Genomic DNA, 11,937 nt, shown 5'->3' on the forward strand with positions numbered 1-11,937 from the left:
CCAGTCCATACTCCGCACAGATGTTTCGGTAGACTATGCCAGCCACCTGGTTACGGCGTTCCATATAGGCTTTCCCTGCCAGCACCTTACACCCTGCAGTTATGTGTTAGATCGTCTCAGGTGCCTCTTTGCACAACGTACACCTTGGGTCTTGGCTGGTGTGGTATATCTAGGCCTCGATGGCTCTGGTGCTCAGGGCCTGCTCCTGAGCAGCCAGGATGAGTGCCTCTGTGCTGTCCTTCAGGCCAGCCCTCTCTAGAACTCTGATAGGACTTCTTGAGATTGGCCACGTCAGTTATTGTCCGGTGGTACATCCCGTGTAGGGGCTTGTCCTCCCATGATGGTCCCTCTTCCAGCACCTCATCTTCTGTTCCCCATTGTCTGAGACATTCTCCGAGTACATCATCCGTTGGTGCCTTCTCCTTGATGTATTTGTGGAGCTTGGATGTTTCATCCTGGACAGTAGCTCTCACACTCACTAGTCCCCGGCCTCCTTCCTTTCGGCTTGCGTACAGTCTCAGGGTGCTGCATTTGGGATGGAACCCTCCATGCATGGTAACGAGCTTTCGGGTCTTAACATCCGTGGTCTGAATCTCTTCCTTTGGCCACCTTATTTTTCCTGCAGGGTATCTGATCACTGGAAAGGGCATAGCTATTTATTGCCCGGGTCTTATTCTTGCCATTGAGCTGGCTTCTTAGGACTTGCCTCACTCGCTGGAGGTATTTGGCCATAGCCGCTTTCCTTGTTGCCAGTTTGAGGTTGCCATTGGCTTGTGGCATACCGAGGTACTTGTAGCTGTCCTCAATGTCTGCTTTTGTTCCTTCAGGGAGTGAGACCTCTTCAGTGCGGACTACCCTTACTCTCTTAGTCACCATCCGACTACATTTCTCCAGCCCGAATGACATCCCAATGTCGCTGCTGTAGATCCTGATTGTGTGGATCAGGGAGTCTATGTCCCTTTCGCTCTTAGCAAACAGCTACATGTCATCCTTGTAGAGGAGGTGACTGATCGTAGCTCCATTTCTGAGGCGGTATCCATGGCCTGTCTTGGTGATTACTTGGCTTAGGGGGTTCAGTCCTATGCAGAACAGCAGTGGGGAGAGTGCATCACCTTGGTATATGCCACATTTGATGGACACTTGGGTAAGTGGCTTGCCATTGGCTTCAAGTGTGGTTTTCCACATCCTCATCAAGTTCGCAACGAAGGCTCTTAGGGTCCTGTTCACCTTATACACATCCAAGCATTCAGTGATCCATGTATGTGGCATCGAGTCATAGGCTTTCTTGTAATCAATCCAGCCTGTGCACAGGTTGGTACATCGGGACCTGCAGTCTTGTGCGACTGTTCTGTCAACCAGGAGCTGATGTTTGGCTTGGAATATCTACCAATGCCCTTCCGTGCTTCGCTCATGTATTGATGCATGTGTGCACTTGTCTTAGCCGCAACATGAGCTTCCATGTTGTGGAGAGACAGGTTAATGGCCGATAGTTGGATGCGACTGCACCCTTTGAGGGATCCTTCATGATCAGTATCGTTCGCCCTTCGGTTAGCCATCCCGGGTGAGTCCCATCCTTCAGCAGCTGGTTCGTTTATGCTGCTCGACGCTCATGGAGTGCTGTGAGTTTCTTTAGCCAGTAGGTGTGGACCATGTCCGGGCCTGGTGCTGTCCATTTCTTCATATCTGAGACTCTTTCCTGTATGTCTGCCACTGTTATGGTAACTGGATTCTGTTCAGGGAGGTGTCTGTGCTCCTCTCTCAGGGAGACCAGCCATTGTGCACTGCTGTTATGTGCGACCTCCTTCTCCCATATGCCTTTCCAGTTCCTTTTAGGACCCTGCCACTGAACGTACACTTTCGCAGGTTGTGTTGTGAACAGCCTGTTTATTCGTCTGGCCTCATTCTCTTTCGTGTACCGCTTTAGGCGGCTGGACAAGGCTTGGAGCCTTTGTTTGGCAGTTTCGAGTGCTTCAGGTATGGTCATCTGGATGTACCTCTCAGGTATCGGCCTTTTCATCACACCTCTCTGGGCCTCCGTCAATTGACTCACATCTTTCTGAGCCGCCTTGATCTTAGCCTCCAACCGTCTTTTCCATGGTCGGTAATGTATCTCATGGCTTCCATGGTTGCTCTTATAGCCAAGCATCTCAAGGATCACTGATGCTGAAGCGTATATCAGTTCATTTCCGTGATCGTTACGGTAGGGTTCGCCCTCAGAGCTGCATTCACACTTTCCATGAGACTTTCAGGTGGTACTTCACATAGCCGTTGTAATCGGTTTCTAGGTTTCCCAGCTTTCATTCTTGCCATGATCTTAGCTTTCAGGTCAGTTGCTGCCTCGCTCAGCATTTCATTCATTCACAGCACTCCCAATCTCATCATCTGCATTCACTCTGGTATGAACTCCTCCTCTGATCTGGCAGCCTGGGGCCCCTCACCATGGAAGCTACGTTGTACCTCATCAATCTCAAGTTGTGACAGCAGTTGCCGTTTGTGGATGTTGGAACACTGAGTTACTAGTTGTTTCGTGGTCACCCATGACTGTGGGTTTTGAAGTAACCATTTAGCCCAGATTCTCTACATGTAACCTCTCTGACTAGGCTTGTTTGAGTAGTAGCATTCCAACAGAGCCATGTTATTGCATCTTGCCCATCTCCGCTCCATTTTTCATCAAGATGCTCTGGTTCCCCAGCACCTGACGCAGACCTTGTTTGGCCGGGCGACGTCTGAGCTGGCATGTCATTCATTTTATTGTCTCTCATCATTGTATGAGGTACGCATTAGCGTGAAGGCTCTTGCCCAAGGACCCACACTGGATTGTGTTATGTGCTCATTTTTTGCCCCAAGCGGGACCCAAGCGAACCACCGTCTCCCGTACGCCAAACCTTACCAACTGAGCTATCCAGCTATATATATATATATATATATATATATATATATATATATATATATATATATATATATATATATATATGTAGACTGTGTGCGCGGGTCGAGGGTAGGGAGGCCGGGGACTGGTGGGTGTGGGCGCCGCTGTCCGGGATGGGACATCCGGGCTCCATGAATGCATCGGGGGGTGGAGGGCTCTGGCGGGTGACGTGCTCGGAGAGTGTCTCGGACAGTGGGGAGCGGAGGGACGGGCGCTGGGGGGGGGACCATGGTGGGGGGGCGGGCCCCTACGCGGGATGTGCCACCGGACCATGGCTGAGGTGGCTGATCTCAAGAAGTCCTATCGGTGGCTGGAGGGGGCTGGCCTGGGGGACAGCGCAGGGGCGCTCATCCTGGCTGCTCAGGAGCGGGCCTTGGGCGCCGGAGCCGTCGAGGCCCAGATGTGCCGCGTCGGACAGGACCCGGGGTGTGGGTTGTGCGGGGAGGCGCCTGGGACGATCCGGCACGTGGCTGCGGGGTGTGGGATGCTGGCAGGGGGGGCCTGCGTGGAGCGCCATGGCCAGGTGGCTGGCGTGGTCTGCCGAGGCATCTGTGCGGAGTGTGGACTGGGGGGCCCGGGGTCGGAGTGGTGGGCACCTCCGAGGGTGGTGGAGGGTGGCGGAGCGGGGATCTTGTGGGACTTCCGGATCCAGACTGGCGGGATGGTGGTGGCGAGCCAACCAGATGTCGTGGTCGTGGATGGGGGGCGGAGGAGGGCCGTTGTGGTGGATTTGGCGGTCCCAGGTGGTGGAGGCATCGGGAGGGGGGAGCATGGGGGGCTCGGGGAGTACCAGGGGCTCGGGGAGGGGCTGGGGAGGGCCTGGGGGGTGGGGGTGGCGGTCGTGCCTGTGGTGGTCGGGGCGCTCGGGGCAGTGACCCCCGGACTGGATGGGTGGTTGCGACGGATCCCGGGAGCAGCGTCGGACATCTCGGTCCGGAGGTGTGCGGTGCTGGGAGCGGCGGGGGTACTGCGCGGGGCCCTCGGGCTTCCTGGCCTCTGATGGAGGACCCGAGCTGAATGAGGGACGGACACCACCCGAGGACACCTTCTATTGGCTCCATGATAAGAGCTCCACCCAGCAAAGAATTAACCCTTTAAAACCTGATTCTGAGCTTTCACAATTATTTACCGCCATTTGCGTAATATCTACAGTATACAGAAGGAATCAAGCAATTTTTACCAATGTATCTGTAGGTGATGTTTATTTATTATGTACACAGAGATAAAGAGTAATGGCACAGCTCTGCTGTATCTTTCCACTTTTATATATGTATGCTATACTAAATAAAATAAAATAATCACATGTTTACCGTTCTGGGGTTTCTACAATCATGAATGTGGAGGCATTATTTACAGCAGGTTGACAGCAGTGTGATCGAGCAGATTAGATGGAGTAGAATTTGAATGGGGCTTCACTGATTTATTTCATACAATTCATATCTAAAACACAGTTGAAAAGTATTTGATTGTTAAAATATTTAAATACAAGAACTATATCAAGAAATTAACAAAACATAGTTTTTTAATTAGGAGAAAAGTCTAAAAACATATCACAAATGACAAACGTTGTGCCTCTCCTCCTCCTGTTCTTCAATGAAGCTGATCACCCTCCAGCTCCCGTTAGAAACATCGTGCTGCTGAAGGTGTGCCGGCAGAATGGTTGTGATACAGGAGGTGCTGTGGACTCTCCCAGAAACGAGGACCTAGTTTAGTTGTAGATCCAGTAAAACATAGTGCAAATGTGACATTATTTATAATGCACAGTTACAGTCTTGTGAATATTAAAAAATGTACTTCATGTAATGCAGGCAGCGAATAATTCAAACGAACAAAGGCAGCAAACAGTAAGAGCAAAATCATGTTCCAAACATTAACTTTAACTCTTTTTTAAATGTCAATTAGCTTGTGAGTAATAAGACAAAATGTGACTGTCAGACAGAGAACTGTCAGAGCAAACGGCAGATTTTAGAAAGTCCTGCCGGAATAAATCTGCACCCGACTGCGACTGTCAGCGTTGAACTGCCGCCATTGCTGTCAAAGTCAGACACATCTCCGAAATCGTTGGAGCAATTTTTTAAGCAGGCTTCATCTTGATAAATTGACCACGTATTTGACATTTACACCATAACGTTACCGCCTAAAATAATCGTAAAACAAAATTTTGTGTAACAACAAGAGTAATATGTACCCCAAAAGCTTTCAAAGCGTCTGAAAGTTTTCTCCTCCGTTTTTGTTGGGGCTTGGCTCGAAATGCATCATGATTGGCTGTCCGAAGTGTACGTGTCTGTCGGACGTGCTCTTATTGGTCTACAATACCATCACGGATGAATAAATACTCAAAAGGCTTGCCAAGCAAGCCCCTTGGAACCCTTTAAATACTCAATGGGCTTGCCTGGCAAGCCCTTTGAGTATTTATTCCATATTGTCCACTAGTTCACTAGTAAGGTCATTTTGACTCTTACTAGTGAACATGTAAGGCCATAAATATGCCCACTAGTTCACTAGTAAGATCATTTTGAGGCTTACTAGTTGACATGTAAGCCACAAAACGCCCGCTAGTTCACTAGTAAGATAATTTTGAGGCTTCTAGTGAACATGTAAGCCACAAAACGCCCACTAGTTCACTAGTAAGGTCATTTTGACGCTTACTAGTGAACATGTCAGCCACAAAACGCTCACTAGTTCACTAGTAAGGTCATTTTGACGCTTACTAGTGAAAATGTAAGCCACAAAGCGCTCACTAGTTCTCTAGTAAGGTCATTTTGACCCTTACTAGTGAACATGTAAGCCACAAAACGCTCACTGGTTCACTAGTAAGGTAATTTTGAGGCTTACTAGTTGACATTTAAGCCGATAAACGCCCACTAGTTCACTAGTAAGATCATTTTGAGGCTTACTAGTTGACATGTAAGCCGCAAAACGCCCACTAGTTCACTAGTCAGATCATTTTGACGCTTACTAGTGAACATGTAAGGCCATAAATGTGCCCACTAGTTCACTAGTAAGATCATTTTGACGCTTACTAGTGAACATGTAAGGCCATAAATGTGCCCGCTAGTTCACTAGTAAGTTCATTTTGAGGCTTACTAGTTGACACGTAAGCCACAAATCGCATACTAGTTCACTAGTAAGATCATTTTGAGGCTTACTAGTGAACATGTAAGCCACAAAACGCCCACTGGTTCACTAGTAAGATCATTTTGACTCTTACTAGTGAACATGTAAGCCACAAAACGCCCGCTAGTTCACTAGTAAGATCATTTTGAGGCTTACTAGTTGACATGTAAGCCGCAAAACGCCCACTAGTTAACTAGTAAGATCATTTTGAGGCTTACTAGTTGACATGTAAGCCGCAAAACGCCCACTAGTTCACTAATAAGATTATTTTGACGCTTATTACTGAACATGTAAGGCCATAAATGTGCCCACTTGTAGTGCTAGTGACATTACACTGTACTTGCATTAAATGCAAATAAGGATGATTACGAAAACATGTAACGGTATCCTATTGGCTGTACGTTTCAAAATAGTATCATCCCACCAGTCAGGGCTCATGATTTTGGAAATTCTGTGCCCACTTAGTTTTTTAAAACAACAATGGCGGACAGTGTCCTGAGACGTATTCGGCGAAGTTGCAGGGCAATAGAGTGCCTGTCGTCAAGGGTCTGCCGGTGAAAGTGAAGCACGCGCGATAAACATTTCAATTGCTAATTTAAGAAGAGTTAGTGACCAGTTTAGCGCTGATACTATTCAAAATTTGATTCAAAGTCTAATAGATCTCCAATCTGTCATCATTGCGGGACCCGCTCCTAATGGTGGACGTGTTTGTTCCCATGTGGCACATCGTTTGCACAGAGGTAAAATGGCTACCATTTTTTTGTCATTGCTTTTTTTGTATGTATTTTTATTTGAACTACACACGGGTTTTACTGACGACTTGCTGTGACTTACCTTCTATCACCCTTCAAACGTCGTTTTATACCAGTGGTTTTCCTGCAAATCAGTAGACTATTAAGTAACGCGATGGCTCTACACTTTTAAGCAATAACTAGTGATCTTTTAGTTATTCAATGATAAGTTTGAATTATTTTTTTCTTGAGTAAAATGGTTAGAGAAAATAGCTGCTCGTGGTTTTGAAGCTGCATTTACTTTTATGTACATCTGTGTCTATATGCCTGTACTGTATACAGTATATAAAACACACGTAGTGATTCATTTGCTTGAATTCCTTAATCCTTTTATTTCCATACTTTAGGTAGACGAGGAAGACCAGCACTTGACATTACAAGGGATCAAATTGAACTGCTCCCCACTCAGGGCTTTACAGTGAGAGCCATCACGGAGATGTTGGGTTGTTCCTCTTCATACCTGCATGAAAAAATGAAGCTTTTTCAGATTTCAGCCAGAAATAGATTTACTCCCATTCATGATGTTGACCTGGAAGAGCATGTCAGAAGATTGCACAGCCAATTTCCCAGATCAGGCTCGGAAGCAAGTGTTCTTCTACATACTCTTGTCCCTTCATGTATATATCATTATATTCATTGTGAAAGTGTACTTTCTTTATTGTGTTGTTTTATGAACCTGTTGCAGATGATGAGGGCATACCTGCGTGCTGATGGTATTGTAGAACAAAGAAAAAGAGTTCGAGAAATCCTCAACCGTATTGAGCCAGCTGCCTCAGCCCAGAGATGGAGCCAGACTGTGGCTAGAAGAACATTCTATGTGCCATTCCCCAATAGTTAATGGCACATAGATGGGCATATGCGTCTCATTCGGTAATAAGGGATCATCTTATATTTGTACTCGTGGGAGCATTAGAAAGCCATATTGTATGGACAGCACAGATTAAATTGAATTTTATCATTTGTATATCCAAGTAACACAAACTCCAAATTGCCTCCATGTAGTCTTAAGTGCACAGCAATACCTTCTCTACCGAGATGATATTTCAAACAAGATATGAAACTTGATTGTTTTCTTGTATTTAATCATTATTCTTTTCATGTTTTTTTTACAGGTGGGGGTTTGTGACACATGCTGACATTGATGGGAATTCCAGGCTAATAACGTACCTTCAACTGGAGCACAGACAACAGAGCTTTGACAGTGTTGAAATATTTTGTCCAAGCCACCTGCCTGTATGGGTTACCCTCCAGAGTAAGATCCGACCATGGTGGTGAAAACACTGGTTGCTCTTTTAATGAACCTACTGCAGGGACAAGACACCAAAATTATTTCTAGCTCCAGCCAACACTCCCTCACAATTTACTCACACCTCCCATGGCCTGATTATCCACCAACAAGGGCCCTTTTTGGATTATCATTTTGGCATAGGAACTTTCCTATCCTAACCGAGTGAGATGAGCCGGTAGCACCTGGAGCAAAGATCGTCTAAATTTTAATAATGCTTAGGAAAGGTTCTGACCATCCTTTACGAAAGGAAAGGAGATATATTATGCAGCAGGAATATTTAAAGGGGAAGTCTTTTTTTATTTTCAATGCCTTTACAATCATACATTTTATGCACACACACTGGTCTAAACATGGTATTCAGATTAATTTTACCTTTGTCGAATATGAATTATGCAGAAAATCTCACTTGTTTTTATCCAAATCAGGGGGCTAACATTTTGTACTTGCTATTGACCGAACAGTACATCACAGTTTCTGTGAGGACAAAATTTCTGGTTCTGTCACAGTCCACCGGAAGCAGAAATTGCTTTCACATCGCGCAGCTGTAACTTGGGCCGATCACAAGTGCTGCTTAACTTGTTAAACTAAATGAAGAGATGCCTCCGTGCAATACTCAGAGTAAGATGACGTTGTGTAAAGGAAGTGGCATGATTTATAGAAGTTAATGGAGTGCTGTGTCTGTCTCCTAAATACAATAAGGACTTTTTAAATGGCTTTTCAATTTTTCTTGCAGGGAAAAATGTACATCTATATATCTACTGTATATCTATAAAAAAAAAATCCTCGTCTCACCCCTCAGGTGGTGTCCATCCCTCATTCAGCTGGGGTCCTCTACCAGAGGCCAGGAGGCTTGAGGGTTCTGCGCAGTATCCTTGCTGTTCCCAGCACTGCACATTTCTGGACTGAGATGTCCGATGTTGTTGTTGTTGTTGATGTCCGGGATTTGTTGCAACCACTCATCATCTAGTTTGGGGGTCACTGCCCCGAGTGCTCCGACCACCACAGGCACGACTGTCACCTTTACCTTCCAGGCTCTCACCAGCTCCTCTCTGAGCCCTTGGGATTTCTCGAGTTTCTCGTGTTCCTTCTTTCTGATGTTTCCATCACTTGGGACCGCTACATCCACTACAACGGCTTTCCTCTGCCCTTTATCTATGATCAGGATATCTGGTTGGTTCGCCATTACCATCTTGTCAGTCTGGATCTGGAAGTCCGACAGGATCTTCGCTCTGTCATTCTCCACCACCTTCGGAGGTGTTTCCCATTTTGACCTTGGGGTTTCCAGTCCATACTCCGCACAGATGTTTCGGTAGACTATGCCAGCCACCTGGTTATGGCGTTCCATATAGGCTTTCCCTGCCAGCACCTTACACCCTGCAGTTATGTGTTAGATCGTCTCAGGTGCCTCTTTGCACAATCCACACCTTGGGTCTTGGCTGGTGTGGTATATCTAGGCCTCGATGGCTCTGGTGCTCAGGGCCTGCTCCTGAGCAGCCAGGATGAGTGCCTCTGTGCTGTCCTTCAGGCCAGCCCTCTCTAGAACTCTGATAGGACTTCTTGAGATTGGCCACGTCAGTTATTGTCCGGTGGTACAGCCCGTGTAGGGGCTTGTCCTCCCATGATGGTCCCTCTTCCAGCACCTCATCTTCTGTTCCCCATTGTCTGAGACATTCTCCGAGTACATCATCCGTTGGTGCCTTCTCCTTGATGTATTTGTGGAGCTTGGATGTTTCATCCTGGACAGTAGCTCTCACACTCACTAGTCCCCGGCCTCCTTCCTTTCGGCTTGCGTACAGTCTCAGGGTGCTGGATTTGGGATGGAACCCTCCATGCATGGTAACGAGCTTTCGGGTCTTAACATCCGTGGTCTGAATCTCTTCCTTTGGCCACCTTATTTTTCCTGCAGGGTATCTGATCACTGGAAAGGGCATAGCTGTTTATTGCCTGGGTCTTATTCTTGCCATTGAGCTGGCTTCTTAGGACTTGCCTCACTCGCTGGAGGTATTTGGCGGTAGCCGCTTTCCTTGTTGCCAGTTTGAGGTTGCCATTGGCTTGTGGCATACCGAGGTACTTGTAGCTGTCCTCAATGTCTGCTATTGTTCCTTCAGGGAGTGAGACCTCTTCAGTGCGGACTACCCTTCCTCTCTTAGTCACCATCCGACTACATTTCTCCAGCCCGAATGACATCCCGATGTCGCTGCTGTAGATCCTGATTGTGTGGATCAGGGAGTCTATGTCCCTTTCACTCTTAGCAAACAGCTACATGTCATCCTTGTAGAGGAGGTGACTGATCGTACCTCCATTTCTGAGGCGGTATCCATGGCCTGTCTTGGTGATTACTTGGCTTAGGGGGTTCAGTCCTATGCAGAACAGCAGTGGGGAGAGTGCATCACCTTGGTATATGCCACATTTGATGGACACTTGGGTAAATGGCTTGCCATTGGCTTCAAGTGTGGTTTTCCACATCCTCATCAAGTTCGCAACGAAGGCTCTTAGGGTTCTGTTCACCTTATACACATCCAAGCATTCAGTGATCCATGTATGTGGCATCGAGTCATATGCTTTCTTGTAATCAATCCAGCCTGTGCACAGGTTGGTACATCGGGACTTGCAGTCTTGTGCGACTGTTGTGTCAACCAGGAGCTGATGTTTGGCTCCCCTGGTATCTCTACCAATGCCCTTCCGTGCTTCGCTCATGTATTGATCCATGTGTGCACTTATCTTAGCCGCAACATGAGCTTCCATGTTGTGGAGAGACAGGTTAATGGCCGATAGTTGGATGCGACTGCACCCTTTGAGGGATCCTTCATGATCAGTATCGTTCGCCCTTCGGTTAGCCATCCCGGGTGAGTCCCATCCCTCAGCAGCTGGTTCGTTTATGCTGCTCGACGCTCATGGAGTGCTGTGAGTTTCTTTAGCCAGTAGGTGTGGACCATGTCCGGGCCTGGTGCTGTCCATTTCTTCATATCTGAGACTCTTTCCTGTATGTCTGCCACTGTTATGGTAACTGGATTCTGTTCAGGGAGGTGTCTGTGCTCCTCTCTCAGGGAGACCAGCCATTGTGCACTGCTGTTATGTGCAACCTCCTTCTCCCATATGCCTTTCCAGTACCTTTTAGGACCCTGCCACTGAACGTACACTTTCGCAGGTTGTGTTATGAACAGCCTGTTTATTCGTCTGGCCTCATTCTCTTTCGTGTACCGCTTTAGGCGGCTGGACAAGGCTTGGAGCCTTTGTTTGGCAGTTTCGAGTGCTTCAGGTATGGTCATCTGGATGTACCTCTCAGGTATCGGCCTTTTCATCACACCTCTCTGGGCCTCCGTCAATTGACTCACATCTTTCTGAACCGCCTTGATCTTAGCCTCCAACCGTCTTTTCCATGGTCGGTAATGTATCTCATGGCTTCCATGGTTGCTCTTATAGCCAAGCATCTCAAGGATCACTGATGCTGAAGCGTATATCAGTTCATTTCCGTGATCGTTACGGTAGGGTTCGCCCTCAGAGCTGCATTCACACTTTCCATGAGACTTTCAGGTGGTACTTCACATAGCCGTTGTAATCGGTTTCTAGGTTTCCCAGCTTTCATTCTTGCCATGATCTTAGCTTTCAGGTCAGTTGCTGCCTCGCTCAGCATTTCATTCATTCACAGCACTCCCAATCTCATCATCTGCATTCACTCTGGTATGAACTCCTCCTCTGATCTGGCAGCCTGGGGCCCCTCACCATGGAACCTACGTTGTACCTCATCAATCTCAAGTTGTGACAGCAGTTGCCGTTTGTGGATGTTGGAACACTGAGTTACTAGTTGTTTC

This window comes from Hippocampus zosterae, chromosome 6, assembly GCF_025434085.1.
Source record: "Hippocampus zosterae strain Florida chromosome 6, ASM2543408v3, whole genome shotgun sequence".
In the NCBI taxonomy this organism is placed as follows: domain Eukaryota; kingdom Metazoa; phylum Chordata; class Actinopteri; order Syngnathiformes; family Syngnathidae; genus Hippocampus; species Hippocampus zosterae.